Below are 16,433 nucleotides of genomic sequence, written 5' to 3' on the forward strand. Positions count from 1 at the left end.
TGCAAACACTTCCACACACAGTCTCAATGCAGAACCGTTCAGTTTATCTAAAGGTTTCAGCATTACCATCATTACCACGGCCACACACACACAGTATATATATATATATATATATATATATATATATGTGTGTGTGTGTGTGTGTGTGTATATATATATATATATATATATATATATATCAAAAAACAAAACAAAGATCCCAGCCACTAAAGGTAGGTACTGGAACTTGTGTATAAATACGTAGAAACAAAGTACCAAAACAATGACAGCAATAGGCATAAACCAAATATTTTAATAAAGCAAAATAAATTACTATTACACAAATAAAAAGACAAGCGCTTTCGGGTATAAGCCTTTTTTCAAGTCTTAAAACTTCAAAACATTATGTTCTCTTAAAAAGTGTCTCTTAACCAGTATCATAAAAGATGTATATAGTCATAGTTTTTTTTCTAAAACTGTATTGGTTGATTAGAAAACTATATCCAATCATGACATTTACATTCTAAAAAGGCTGTTCCTTCTTCATTGGTCAATGTAAAGTCAAATGGCCAATAAAAAGCATAAAAACACTTCCAAGTCATTGGTTCTAATATAAAAGCATGGACCAATCATATATAAAATGTAAATAGATCATAGTTTTTATAAAATTATTTTGGTTGATCAGAAAACTGCATCCAGCCTTGACATTTGCATGCTAAAAAGGCTATTCCTTTTTTATTGGTCAATATAAAAATTGAATGGCCAATAAAAAGAATACAAACAGTTCTAAATCATTGGTTCTACTATAAAAGCATGGATCAATCTGAATTCAGATGTTAAACTATCTTCATTGGTTGCATAAAAATGCTGATAGATTCCTACCCAAGAAGAATGAATGTTGTAATTAAATCAAAAGGTGCTTCAACAAAGTATTAGTTTAAGGGTGTGCACACACAACAAAGTATTATTTTAAGGTTGTGCACACTTATGCAACCAGTGTATTGTACATTCTTTATTTTTTATATTTTTTCCCCTAACAGATTTGTTTTTCAATTGAATTGTACAGGTTATAGGTCACATTACAGGTGGGAAAAGTTTTGAAATGATTTATTGTGGTCTCATTTTTTATATCACAAAAACCTGGTATTTTCACAGGGGTGTGTAAACATTTTATATCCCCTGTATATACATATAATGCCCATCAATAAACCAGTATGTAAATGCACATGTACATACATATAACAGCAAAATTATGTTCATCTGTCCCAAAATTAAAAAAATCAAAATCAGAAAATATAAACAGCTGAGCGTGAATGGTTAACAAAGACACAAATGTGAAAACAAAACAAAGTGCCTGGACATGGGCAACTGGGCAAAAATGGACACGCTCAGAATAACCAAAACAATAGTATTTACAGTGGCAAATATCACGTAATAAATGCCAGAAGCTGTAAAGCAAAAAGCAGTGTGTTAAAAAGATGGGTGAAACAAGACTATCAGAAAACATAAAAAGCTATCCTGAGCAAGTAACTCACCCCACATGACTGTGCTACTTCCAATACAAATGCCAGTAGTATCCAAAAAATCCAAAATCCAAAGGCAAGTAAAACTATTTATTAACATTTAGTTTTACTTGCCTTCGGATTTTGGATTTTTTGGATACTACTGGCATTTGTACTGGATGTAGCACAGTTGTGTGGGGTCACTTACTTGCTCAGGATGGCTTTTTATGTTTTCTAAATGCCAGAAGCTACTAATGCTCACACTGAATATAAGAACCCACATCATCCAACCATCTATCAGCATATATACATCTAAAATATATACACACACATACACACATATCTTTGCGTGTTACATCTAAATAATTAAGTTATGAGTATTTAAGTCTATGCTTTTTGAGAACTGGTTTGAGGGAGAGGCAGGTATTTAAGCATGGAAAGATATCAGCTCGTAGATCTCCTATCCAGTTCATTTCAGCTAACTCAGTCTCAGCTACATTATCTCCACTTTGTGGGTTGGGGAACACAATCTGAAGAGCAAAAAAAAAAAAAGAAAATTATGGGAATCACTGTCTAAGATATGTTTAATTAAAGGACTTTTTGTATCCTTCAGGAGGATATCACTAATATGTTTGAATATCCTTTCTGTAACTATTAGTCTTGCCAACATAAAAACATTGACACTGTTGGCAATGCGCAAGGTATACCAGATTCTTTGTAGTGCAATCAGCATATAGTTTTGGAAGATATTTCCTATGAGTAGAAGGATGTATAAAGCCCTGTAAGTTGAAGATACAGCTACAAGATGAGCAGTGCGTACAAGGAAAAGTTCCAATCCTATTGGAATAAATATGTTGACTTAGGACAGAACCATTACATAATATTCATATTAAATTTTTATTTTGCCTAAAAGTAAAGACTGGCACATCACCCACAATCGCTCTTATCTTTTCATCACTGGCCAAGATTTTCCTGTTGTTCCTAATAATGTTACATACATATTGAGTGTCATTAGAATATTTCAAAACGACTCTTGTATGTGAGACCTTGGGTGAATGGTCATCAATATTGCATGTTGACATATCATTTTTGTTCGCATAAAAGATGGGTTTTCCATGTGTTAGTCTCTCTTCCCTTGTTTCATTTATCTGACATATGACCTCTTTATGCTTATATCCTCTAGATGTAAATTGCAGGCCCAAAGAGGAAATCGCCTCTTCAAAGTCCTGATCTTTTGTGTGCAGTCTGGAGTTTAACATTTGGCCTTTAAGGATGTTGTATATGTACCTTGGATGCATGCTATTATGCACTAATAAACTGTTCCTTTTAGAGGCTTTATTAAAATAGCTGTATTAAACACCCCTTGTCAAGTTTTAATAGGACTTCCAAGAATTCTATACCACTGTCTGAGTGGTGCTTGGTAAATCGTAAAAAAACTCGTAGTGGTTTCAAGATATATAAGAAAGTTCTCCAACATCTCAACCGTACCTACCCAAATGATGAAACCTTCGTCCACAAAGTGCTTGTAGTATTTTATGTATGAACTATAGGCCTGTTTTTTCATTTCATGTACCTGTTCCCAGTATGCCAGGACTATATTTGCACAGGGGGTGCACATAGCCACCCCCATTTCTGCCAGTATATTCTCTCTTCATACATGAAAACATTGTTTTCCAAGACAATTCCTAGGAGCGTACAAATTAAACCAGTTTTATGCTTGGTGTACCCTTCTTTATCACTAACAAAGTGTTCAACTACCTGTATGCCATAATCATTTGGTATTACTGTAAATTAACTTTTGATAGCCATAGTTACCATGCAGACCAACTTCTGATCTATGGACCTCAAATCACACATTGATAGAGATTGCAAGAAGTCTTGGGTGTCCCTGAGAACTGTATGCGCAGACATAAGTGCATCCTTCAACTCCTGTTCCACATATATGGAGAGGTGCTTTGTTGCCCATCCCTCTCCTGCAAAAGTTGGGCATTTCTTTGATCCTTATGAATTTTGGGCAGTCCCTTAATGGTCAGAATGGTAGGATGCTGGATCTTGAAAAATTCATATAATTCCTGATTTGTTTTATCATGCTTAAACAGCTCAAGCAAAACATTATTTATATCTTTGATCATCAGATTCACTCTGTCGATCAGTAATTACATAGATTTTATAATCATGAAGCATATCCAGCATCTTGTTATGATAGAAGGACCTATCCAATACAATATAGCTCCTCCTTTATCAGCAGGGCATATAATCAAACTTGTAAGTCCCTCAGTGCTTTTTTCTCATCCTGATTAAGGTTATGGAAATGATGCCTGTTATTATTCGATGCCTTAGTAACGTCATTTTCACATACTTTTAAAAAAGTATCAAGATCCAGCATGCATGCTCACACACATATCTCACATATGTATATATATATATATATATGTGTGTGTGTGTGTGTGTGTGTGTGTAGATAAGGTTCCTGTTGAAAGTTCTAGAAAGGTGTAAGTATAATTGGAAGGATATAAACTGGTATGCCAATGCTATTTTACCTTTTGGAAAAGCACTTATTACCACATTTTCATTGTGCGCTCACTACTCAGTGATTAGGGGTGAATTTGATTTTTTAATTTTCTAAAATTAAAACGTAGATTCCTTCTGACAGAGTGATATCCTGAATTGAACAGTTCAACATATAGATAAGCCATTGTGTCATGCAACAAACAGCACCTTATAGCATTCACAGAGCAGTTCCATATGTTCTACAGAATTCATTATCTGGTTAACTAAAATGTTTTCATTATATTCTTCCAGACAGCATTACTTCTGTTAATACTTCATGACAAAGATAAGAAATAGTATTTACCTGTCTGGATAGATAAATAGTCATTCACGTTTTCCATCTCATATAGACTCCAGTGTAGAGATCACTGCCATGTTTTTTTCTGGCTATGAAATACCCTGTTTTGTAGGTCTTCTGCAATGCAGTAAAATTTAGCAACATCCTCCAAAACTCTCAAATTTCATTCCACAGGGAGTTTGTGGAGGAATGGGTTCAGTACCCAAAGGATTGCCTTCCTGTACAGAAAATGTTCCTTGCTTATTAAATAGAGTAACACCTTAGCCTCCTTCAAGTTACGTATTGATGATTGGATGGGTTCACATAATCAATACTTCAGGCTTATACAGAAGGTAAGTAAACCTAACAGTAAAACTTCATAGACTATATGGCTGGGATATAAATGACTGTTCCAACCACCTGCCTAATACTAACCTATGAACTTGTAAAGCATATCTTAGTTTGTCATATGCAGCGCTTGCATAATACACTCGATGTTTAGTAGTTTGTCTCTCTCTCTTTTTCTGTCCCTTTCTTTAGAATGAGCAGGAAAACCCTCTTCTCCAATTTTACCTTCCAACTAATAGTCTGCATTCAGCACTTTAAGCTTTCCCAGTTCATGTGAAAATGCTTTTTTATAAGAAAGTCCCTCTACCTTGCTGTAACTCCCAGATAGCAAATAGCATTAAGCACTGCATGGACTATTTGACTTAAGGCAAACTGAAAAGTTTGCAACTGGAACCCAAAGTCCTGTTTTTTCCGGGGCACCTTTTTTTCTACATAACTTCTAATTAAGCTATATTTTGCTTCTCAGTATAATTGAGACATTCCCTTCTCTAGCCCTGTTGTTAGGGCACACACCAGAGTTAAGTTTTCCAGCACTTCTTCCTACTGACTTACTGAATTAACCCTATCATGACTTTGTATGTTACAGTACCAAGTTGGACATTGCTGTACATTAGGAAATTTTCCTCTTATTGAGGTACAGATTTTTTGGGCATTACAAGTTTCAACAAGGTGAGAAACAGAGCCTCCTACATCATGGGGAGTGCCTGAGGTGCAGGGGGTTGCTCCCTTCAGAACTGTTTAATTTATTGTTAGAAGTAGATCTACATTTTAAAAGTGTTAGATATCACAGTGCTGAGTCTTACTGTTCCAACAAGGAGCTCTACTTTAACTGTTCGACCTCAGCCTTTCCAGAGGGTTTGTCCCTGATGCCTGGAGAACAGCTGCCTGTACACAACCATGACCCCACTACAGACCTAGGTAATTAAAGGCCCATCAGCCTCACCAGCTTTATTTGCAAAGCCATAGAACATATCATAGCAGAACTCATTTATGCATACATAGGCAATTTAACTGATCTAGACTCTACTCAGTTTGATTTTATGAAAGGCAGATCCTCTCTCCTGATCATAGTAAACTTCTTTGAAAAGGTTACAGAGGCTATAGACAGTCAAATTTCCATGCACATTGCTTATGTTGATCAGGCTAAGGCATTAGGCATTATCTCTTTAGCTGGTATTATTGAAAAGTTAGACAAACTTAATGTAACTCCTATGTTGTCTGCTGGATTGCAAACTGGGTTTTCAATAAATTCCAAGTAGTGAAAAATGCTGGTACCTATACAAACATAAACTTGTATCTAATGGGATACAGCAGAAATCAGTGCTGGCTTTCTCCTGTCTGGCATTTATTTTGCAGCCATCCAAGCCAGTATCCCTGTAGTGTGGTCAGCTGATTTGCTGATGACTGTAATCTGGGCACTGTTAACCATTTATCCACTGATACTAAACAGCTCAAGAAAAAGATGGAATATGCACATACCTGGTGTACTGAAAATGGTATCAAGCTAAATGCAGAAAAATCCAGTATAGTAATGTTCAGCAAAAAAGATTTTCCTACTTCACATGCTGGTGGTATTTCTCTTCAAACAAATGCAGTCATAAGAGACTTGGGTACTTATGTGAATAACTCTGTCTCTCTCATTCAGTTGTTATGTTTCCACTGTAATAAAGAAGTTCTATCTGGCTCTGGCTCAGTAAATTTCTAAGGGACTATCTTCAAGATCCAAAGAAGTTATCTTAACAATGTACTGTTTCCTTATCAGAAACATCATCAAATATATTGCCTCCTTTGGTATGTACAAATCTAAGCAAATCACTCAAATAGAAAGCCCCTAATTATTTTTAACCAAAAAAATAAATAAATTAATAAAACCCATAAATCCTTCAACTATCCTAATAGATTAGAACAACTTTCCCTAAATTCAGTTTTCCTATGTCTTGCTTTTCGAGACTTGACAGTTCCAATCCTATTTGATGTCCTCTTTCTTAGCAAAATCAGTGGCTCTACTAACACTTGCATTAGAAACCTAAATTTACACTAGAAAATAAACGAGAGTCACTAGTGGTACAGATTCCTAACAACGTATTTCCAACCAACAGAATAAGTTACAAGTGCAGGTCAAGCAAAGTACTACTCTGCCTTTAAGGCTAGTCTTGATGATTGGGTAGGTAGAAAAAAATGTACACTAGAGTTGCCATGTACAATCCTATTTCATTTGGAAGGGGGCACTATTAAATGCTTTTAAAGAGCTGCACAAAAGTATGTCTAATTAAAGGTATATGTGGCTATGCTTTTTATGGGGTCCCAGTGATCACTTGTCCAGTATCATTCCTATGTTCATGTCTTCCTATTTTGTGTGTGTGTGTGTCTCTGTAGATAGATATAGACATATATGCCTAGGTATAGAGATACATGCAGTTCTTTCACTTTGTATTAGTATTTCAACGTTCTGCAAGGTAAGGAATTTGTTAGTATATCAGGGTCTGTGAAGCACGTCAGAGACAGTATTACCTGTGTGGCAGATATTTTGTCAGCCTAGATTAACTTCATGAGAAATAAAAACACACACTGCTTGCTTCATTAGGAACTTTTGGTCTGAAGATCTGTGTAGTTGCCTTGTTCTGGGACTTCTAACTGCTGAGCAAAAAAAGTCTGCAAAAGACCTGAAAGTTTAGTCTACAGTCTTTTAGTTTTCCCTTCGAGTGCAGTTTGTACTTTTAAGGAAATGCCAGTGAGCCATGCAGTGCAATTAGAGTCCATTGATTCTCCTCCTGCCCCATTTGCAGAATGTTTAATTGTATATATATGTATATATATATATATATATATATATATATATATATGATCTAGAACCAGAAAACACTTAATGGCAACTGAGGCATGTGTTTATTTGTAGTGGTTTGGTAATAAGGTAATTCCAGCTGGGCATCGCCTTTTTTCATGAATATTCTTGGGGTTATAATCCACTGCCATAAATCATGACTTACATTACATGTAAATATTGCAGTTAATATGATAGAGTTGCTTGCAGGCAGAGGTATTTCAGTTGTTAAATAGACATTTGCAGAGGTAATTAAATTGTAGAGTAGACATTTTAGTAATAGAATGAAAACTAAAGATATATCTGTGCAGTGAATACTGGAAAATATTTGTTCTTTAGTCAAATAATGCACAACAATGGTGCTACAATGTGAACTATATCATCTCCCTGGTTTACTCAATTTTTTATTTGTGTTGTGCATGAGCAGTTCTATCTCATATTTTTGCTGAAACTGTTATCACTGCTGTGGGAATGGAATAGGAGTTAAATAATACAGCCTCAGGAGTGTAACAAACCTCACTTGTTTAACCTAATCCTTCAAGATGGATGTTCTTCTTATGAGCTTTCACCTAAAACATTTCTGAAAAACCAGCTTTCCTGCCTAATTCTTTATTAAATAGAGTATCTATTATAATAAACATTTCAGGGTGCAGTTAACAATAGGAAACATTTTTCACTTCATCTGTGTTGGAACTGGTCATTGGTGCTTTCAAAAAGTATTGCTTTTGATAAAAGTCATTTCTCAGGAGTCTGTGAGGTTCTCTGTCACTAGTCTTGCAGTTCTGTTTTCTTGGTTATTAAAAAAAAAAGTATTGATCATGCAGTGTGGAAGTACATTTTTATCTGTTAATTGTGATATCTTCTAAAGGGAACAGTCGTTTATCCATACTTTATCTTCTTCTTCTTTCGGCTGCTCCCATTAGGAGTTGCCACAGCAGATCAACTGTTTCCATTTCTTCCTGTCCTCTGCATCTTGCTCTGTCACAACAACCACCTGCATGTCCTCTCTCACCACATCCATAAACATTATCTTAGGCCTCCCTCTTTTCCTATTACCTGGCAGCTTCATCCTTAGCATCTTTTTCCCAATATACTCTGCATCCCTTCTCAGCACATGTCCAAACCAATGTAATCTTGCCTCTCTGGCTTTGTCTCCAAACCTTCCAACCTGGGCTGACCCTCTAATATACTTATTCCTAATCCTGTCCATCCTCGTCACACCCAGTGCAAATATTAACATCTTCAACTCTGCCACGTCAAGCTCTGACTCCTGCCTTTTTGTCAATGTCACTGTCTCCATCCCATATAACATAGCTGGTCTCACTACCCTCTTGTAGACCTTCCCTTTCACTCTTACAGGTACTCGTCTGTCACAAATCAATCCTGACACTCTTCTCCACCAACTCCATCCTGCCTGTACTCTCTTCTTCACCTCTCTTCCACACTCACCATTACTCTGAACTGTTGATCCCAAGTACTTAAACTCATCCAACTTCCCCACCGCTACTCCTTGCATCCTCACCATTCCTCTATCCTCCCTCTCATTCACACACATATATTCTGTCTTTGTCCTGCTGACCTTCATTCCTCTTCTCTCTAGAGAATATCTCCACCTCTCCACGGTCTCCTCCACCTGTTCCCTACTCTCATACAGATCACAGTGTCATCTGCAAACATCATAGTCCATGGGGACTCCTGTCTGATCTCATCTGTCAACCTGTCCATCACCACTGCAAATAAGAAAGGGCTCAGAGCTGATCCTTGATGTAATCCCACCTCCACCTTAAACGCATACATTGCTCCCACCACAGACCTCACCGCTGTCAAACTACCCTCATACATATCCTGTACCACTCTTACATACTTCTCTGACACTCCCGACTTCCTCATACAATACCACAACTCCTCTCTAGGCTCCCTGTCATATGCTTTCTCTAAGTCCACAAAGACACAATGCAACTCATTCTGACCTTCTCTGTACTTTTCCATCAACAGTCTCAGAGCAAACATCGCATCTGTAGTGCTCTTCCCTGGCATGAAACCATACTGCTGATCACTAATCATCACCCCCCTTCTTAACCTAGCTTCCACTACTCTTTCCCATAACTTCATGCTGTGACTGATCAGTTTCATTCCTCTGTACTTACTACAGCTCTGCACATCATCCTTATTCTTAAAGATCGGTACCAAAACACTTTTTCTCCATTCCTCAGGCATCCTCTCAATTTCCAAGATTTCATTAAACAATCTAGTTAAAAACTCCACTGCCATTTCAGCTAAACATCTCCATGCTTCCACAGGTATGTCACCTGGACCAACAGCCTTTCCATTCTTCATCCTCTTCATAGCTATCCTTACTTCCTCCTTGCTAATCCACTGCACATCATGATTCACTATCCGCACATCATCCAACCTTCTCTCCCTCTCATTCTCTTCATTCATCAACCCCTCAAAGTACTCTTTCCATCTGCTCAACACACTCTCCTCACTTGTGAGTACGTTTCCCTCATTATCCTTTATCACCCTTACTTGCTGCACATCTTTACTAGCTTGGTCCCTCTGTCTAGCCAATCGGTACAGGTCCTTTTCTCCCTCCTTAGTGTCCAACCTTTTATACAACTCTTCATACACCTTATCCTTAGCCTTCACCACCTCTCTGTTTGCCATGCACCTCATCTCCTTATACTCTTGTCTACTTTCTTCATCTTTTTGACAATCCCACTTCTTCTTCGCTAACCTCTTTCTCTGTATACTCTCCTGTACTTCTTCATTCCACCAGCAGGTCTCCTTGTCCTCCTTCCTCTTTCCAGATGTCACACCAAGCACCGTTCTAGCCATCTCTCTTACTATCTCTGCTGTAGTTACCCAGCTATTTGGTAACTCTTCACTGCCACCCAGTGCCTGTCTTAACTCTTCCCTGAACATCACCTCACAATTACCCTTTTTCAGTTTCCACCATTTGATCCTTGGTGCTGCCTTCACACTCATCCTCCTCTTCTTGATCACCAATGTCATCCTACAAACCACCATCCTATGCTGCCTAACTACATTTTCCCCTGCCACCACTTTACAGTCTCCAATCTCCTTCAGACTGGCCCTTCTACATAAGATATAATCCACCTGTGTACATCTTCCTCCACTCTTGTATGTCACCCTGTGCTCCTCCCTCTTCTTAAAATACATATTAATCACGGCCATGTCCATCCTTTTCACAAAATCCACTACCATCTGACCTTCTGCATTCCTTTGCTTAACACCATACCTACCCATCACTTCCTCATCCCCTATGTTCCCTTCACCAACATGCCCATTGAAATCTGCTCCAATCACCAGTCTCTCACCCTTGGGTACAGTCATCACCACTTCATCCAAATCACTCCAAAATTTTTCTTTCTCATCCATCGCACACCCAACTTGTGGAGCATATGCACTAACAACATTCATCATTACACCATCAATTTCCAGCTTCATAAACATCACTCTATCCGACACTCTTTTCACCTCCAAAACACTCTTAGCATACTGTTCCTTCAGGATAATGCCTACGCCATTTCTCCTTCCATCCACACCATGATAAAACAATTTGAAACCGCCTCCAATACACCTAGCCTTGCTCCCCTTCCATCTGGTCTCTTGCACACTCAGTATACCAACTTTCCTTCAGTCCATCATATCAGCTAACTCTTTCCCTATACCATTCATACTGCCAACATTCAAAGTTCCAACCCTCAATATCACAGTCCTAGCCTTTGCCTGCCTTCGGGCATGTCTTCCCCCTCTTCTCCTCCTTCGGCCAACAGTAGCCCAATTTCCGCCAGCACCCTATTGGCCAACAGTACTGGTGGCAGTCATTGTTAACCCGGGCCTCGAACGATCCGGTATGTATTTCTGTACTGTTGTCTGCATGTATGATTTGGCAAAATTTTACACCGGATGCCCTTACCGATGCAACCCTCCCCATTTATCCGGGCTTGGGACCGGCACAAATAAATGCACTGGCTTGCGTATCCCCAGTGGCTGGGTTAGTTTCCATACTTTATAATATGTGTAATCAGCTGGTTAGCATGTGTAGTTTGTGGTATTTCACTGGGCTGGTCTCTTTTCTGTATTTAGTTCTACTCGAAAAAAAAATGTACTGATAAGCTTTAAAACTCAGTCTGCAGTGTATGGCTGATGTGTACATGCATATGTTAAAAATGAAACTAAGCTGGGGATATTTCTTTTGCTAAACTGATCACTTCTTAATTTTTGTGTTTTCTTTACAGTTAGTCTTTGAAGGCAGCACAATACAAATCCAGGCTTATGATAAGAAAAAAGTAAGAGTTCTAGAAAGTTCCACATTTGGTCTGCAGTTCAAAGTTTGGCCAGTCAGCCAATCAGAGCCTGTCAGTTGTTCAACAGGTTTCAAACACTTTCATCCCAGATGTGTTGCTTGATGAAGAAAAAAAAAACAATGAAAGCGAATGTTTGTTTCAGGAAAATGTTTATACATTCTTTTGCAAAATACAAATACTGTATTGAGCAACAGAAGTTCACTGTTACAGTGTTAAAAGCTAAAACCTATAATGCAAAGTAAAATTTTTGCCTGAGAAGTCAGATGCGTTAATAGAAGAGGGTGATTCTAAATGTGAACTTTCTGAGAGGCAAATGAAGGAATAGGAGTCTTACCTCTAGATGATACATTTTTGTATCATTTTAAGTTTGTTTTAGTTTATGGCTCAGCACCATAAATTGAGAAGACTTCCTAAAGCAGTGGCCAGTGTTTTATACGCTTTTTGAGGTTCTACCTGATTAATTCATATTTATCTGTTATTACTCCCATAATGTGAGAATTTTGAAGCTTTAGTAGAAATTGCAGACATTATCCCCACAAGATCTCAAACATCTGAAGAGATATTATTTCTGACTCTAAAAATTCTGAATGCTTATATAAGTCTCTTTAGCCTGATGTTAATCAAGTTGTCTTAGCTATACCAGAGGATATAAGAAGCTTACCAATTACAGTTGTAGTCTTCATAGGTTCATAGGTTCATACTAGGCTATCTGCCCTAGGGCATTTATAACCCTAGCCAGAGTGTGTTTGGCTTTCACCACCCATTTTAAATTAAATTTGCTATGCCCTTTTTTGAAGTTAGTATACTGTGCCTCTGTCTAACAGTGACACAGAAGTGATACCTGGGGTAAAACTACGATCTCCCATCCACTCATCAAGATTCCTCTTGAAGAGAGTCAATGAGGGACTCTGCCTAACCTGGACTGGGATTTTATTCCAGAGTGAAGGGAGCCTCTGGGTTATGAATCTGTCCCTCCAGCATGTCCTGTTTATTTCAGTGCTGAGGTTCAAGTCTCTCGAGCGCGTAGGTCGACGGGATTTGGATTTTCTGAGGTGCAGCATGTCCATTAATTCCAGGCTGGACATGGTGAGCAGGCGGTATGCCACTGAGTAGAGCTGGAGTTTCTTTAAACGGGCAGCATATGGCATCTGTTTGAGCCCTTTGATCCTCTTGGTGAGGTACTTTTTTACTGATAGGAATCTAATTTGTAAGCAATCTTTGTTTAGGAATTCCATTATTTATCAAGTCCATGACCAAACATTGATCTGCCTTTTATCAGAACTAGTTCTAGTGGAAAAAAAAGTTGAACACCACACAGCATTGACTTGAAAAAAATGATAAAATAGTGTTTAGTTTTGTTTTGTTTTTGGTTTTTTTTTTTTTTTTTTTTTTTTTTTGCAGGCTGCAAGTCCCTCTTCACCTGCACATCTCTAAATTTACTAACTCTGGGATTGCACAGCATAGGTAGTAAGGAAAACCTTTGTTAACCCCAGTGTTTTTCAGTGTGTATGTTTTAGTGTAACACAGGAACAGAAGAAGACATAACAGTTTTCATGATATTGTAAACCTACTTGATGAACAACAAGACTCACATTTTGGTAACATGACTTTAAACTCTTTAATGGTTATGACCACAGTGTATATTAACACCTTTTTTGCTTTCTTTTCTTCCCTTCTGTCACTCTGACAGATGTCCAGTGCTCCGAGTCCTTTGCTGGATCTACCAACATTCCAATCAAACCTGATCCACTGTCCCAATTTATGCCAGGCCCAGCGAGGATCGTAAGGACACACTGAGGGAGTTGTGCTGTCCTACGTTAAGCCAGAGGGTTTTCTATTTTTGTGACCTACCTGTTTCATCCTCCCTCCCAGCTTCCATGATGATAGGCAGAGGTGGGTGTGCAATGGGAACATGTGGCATTTTGCCTGCTTCTGCATCAGCTCAGCCATGTCCACACCCTAAATGCCTTTAGACCATGTCTCTGCTAGCAACATTCTCAGCTTCCACCTAAAAGCATCTCTGGAGATGCCCACAAAACTGCCCACCCACCCAGGGATGGAAATTCCCTTTCCTCCCTACAGCTCTGTCATTTGACCAAGCCTCTAATCAAACCTGGGTTGATTGGATGATAGTCAGAGCTTTATCTATCTATGCTACCAGAGTGATTGTGTGTATGAACACTTGAATTCTGTGATGCAGGATTTTGCTTTAGAAACTTATGGAAGTAAAGTGCTTAAGACACTGAGCACTTCACCAAGACTGCCCCAACATATGTATAAAGCCATATATTAGGCTGCATTTCTGAGAACTAAATCAGCAGCTACTTCAGTTATATTGTTAGAGGAAAAGCTTTGCAGAAGGAACTAGAGCTTTCAAGTAGCTAATGAATACATTAGTTAAGAGTATAACCCTTTCTGACTTCCAAGATGGCTGCACATTAATTAACAACTTAACTTCAGCTCTCCCAGTGAAAACAGAAACTGAGAAACTGCAGCCAAAGATATTGTCAGCTTGAGTAAAATTCAATTATCGGCTAGTAAGTACACTGTGAGAATGTCTACAAAGATGAAATTAATAGAACCTAAAAGAAAATCAACTAGAAAAGGTGAAGAGAAAACACTGACTGGGAAAAGTCCTGCAGCTGTTCAGCAAACAGCAGTTCATGTTCCAGCTTTGGTGCAAGATATGGCTTGAATACTGAAGGATTATATCAGCTCAAATAACAAAAGGCTGGAGAAAATGGAAGACACTTTAAACAGACATTGAGACGAGCTGATAAAACTGTAAAAATAAGAGGTTGAAATGAAAAAAAGGCTGGCTGAGCTCAAGAAGAGATTTTTTTTCAAAAATGGTAAAATTTCAAGACAGAGCACACAGCGAAAATGTGAAATTTTCTGCTGTATCAAAGAAACTAGAAAGAATAGACTGTATTAGTTTTATGAAGGCACAATAAGTAATTGGACTACTCTGTTAATTCAAAGGTCATACAGTGTGTATGCTCCAAATATGACTACAAGAAAGCAGCCAATACCTTTATTAGTAAAGATGCAAACCAATCTGCAGGAAGTGTTTATCCTGACAAAACTGTATCAAAAGGACAAAGTATTAAAAGTTGGAGTTAATAGAGTGTTTGTAGAAAATGATTATTAACTGTGCATCAGGCAGAAGAGAAATGTATTCCAGTATCAGGGAATGCCGAGAGGCAGGTGTGAGATTCAAGCTACTGTATCCATCTGTCTTTACAATTTTTTTTTCCTGGAGGATCAAAGTCATTTTTTGATGCAGAATAGGCTAAGGAGGAAATGCAAACGTATGTCCAACAAAAAAATGAGCCATCAAGCAGAAGGAGATTCTGCTTCTCATTCTCCAGACAATAAAGCACATGGAGAGAATTTGCTAGTGAAACCATTTCCACTGTCCCAAAGGAAAAAGCTTGAGAGCCCAAGAAGAGCACAAGAGTTGATCAAAAGAATAGGGAGCACCGTGGATTTGAATTGGAATCTGGAGTCGGCAGATGGAAATGAACAGGAAGAAGACCAGCAACATATAAATTAGTGAGTGAGACGGCAAAGCATTGATCATATTTGTGAAATATGGCTGCTTAAGAATAAGGGGAAAGAATGGACTTTCATTGATTTTGCTAAACTTGTGAGGAATTGAAAGGCATTTGCCTCACTTCATGTCATTAATGTTTGGAAGGACTCTAAGGGGAGGGGATAAGGAAGGAAAAAGTAACTGTAAGTAAAACAATTACTTTTCTTAACAGTATTTCTATGAAACTTTTCACAATTTAAATTGCATATTTTATAGGAAAGTATTTTTAGTTGTTCATGTATATTTTAAAGGGGCACCATCAGATTTTTTTTGCTAGAGGAGTTTGTTTACATATTAGTACTCTGTAAGTCTCATGTTCACCTAGAGGCAAGTTTTTCAAAGAGCCCTTTCAGCATACTGCAGGTCAGATTACACAAACTATCAGTGGGGGTTGTTAGAGGAAGTGATTAGAATTTAGAGTTGCAGTTTGTCCTTTTTTATTTTCCTTCCCCCACTCATGAGCAATTAGATTTGCTGAATGACTGGATTTTACTCAGCTAGAGATGCTATCTTGTCACACACAGACCTGGAGCCTCTAGCAATGAAATGATAGCTACTTTACTATGTACTTGTTTTTGCAAAATTGTGTCTAATAATTATTAAAGCCTAGGCAATAGTATTTTTCGTGCTTGTTGCTACTAATATTTTTCCCTCCACTGGCAATTAATTTTCATATGGTCTGTTATTAGTGTTGCTTGTTAGTTAGTGTGTATGTGTGTGTGTGTGTGTTGATGTAGGTGCGCTTTTATAATCATACAGATTTCCCCTACTTTTACAGCATTGCATTGCTTTGGACAGTTGTGTCTTGCAAAGAAACATGTTGAGTAACAAATGTCCAAATATTTAAAAGAATAAAATATTTTGCATCTTTTCTCTAAACATGTCATGCAGCTTTGGAACTGAATTTAGTCACTGTTCTAAAAGTATTTTCTCATTAGCTGATGCTGTATGTTGTCCTTCAGAAATCACACCATAACTATTTGTCTAATAGTGATTCCATCCTACTGGATTTTACACTGATTAGCAT

Source organism: Protopterus annectens, chromosome 11.part0 (genome assembly GCF_019279795.1).
Source record: "Protopterus annectens isolate FY-2018-M chromosome 11.part0, PAN1.0, whole genome shotgun sequence".
Taxonomy (NCBI): Eukaryota; Metazoa; Chordata; order Ceratodontiformes; family Protopteridae; genus Protopterus; species Protopterus annectens.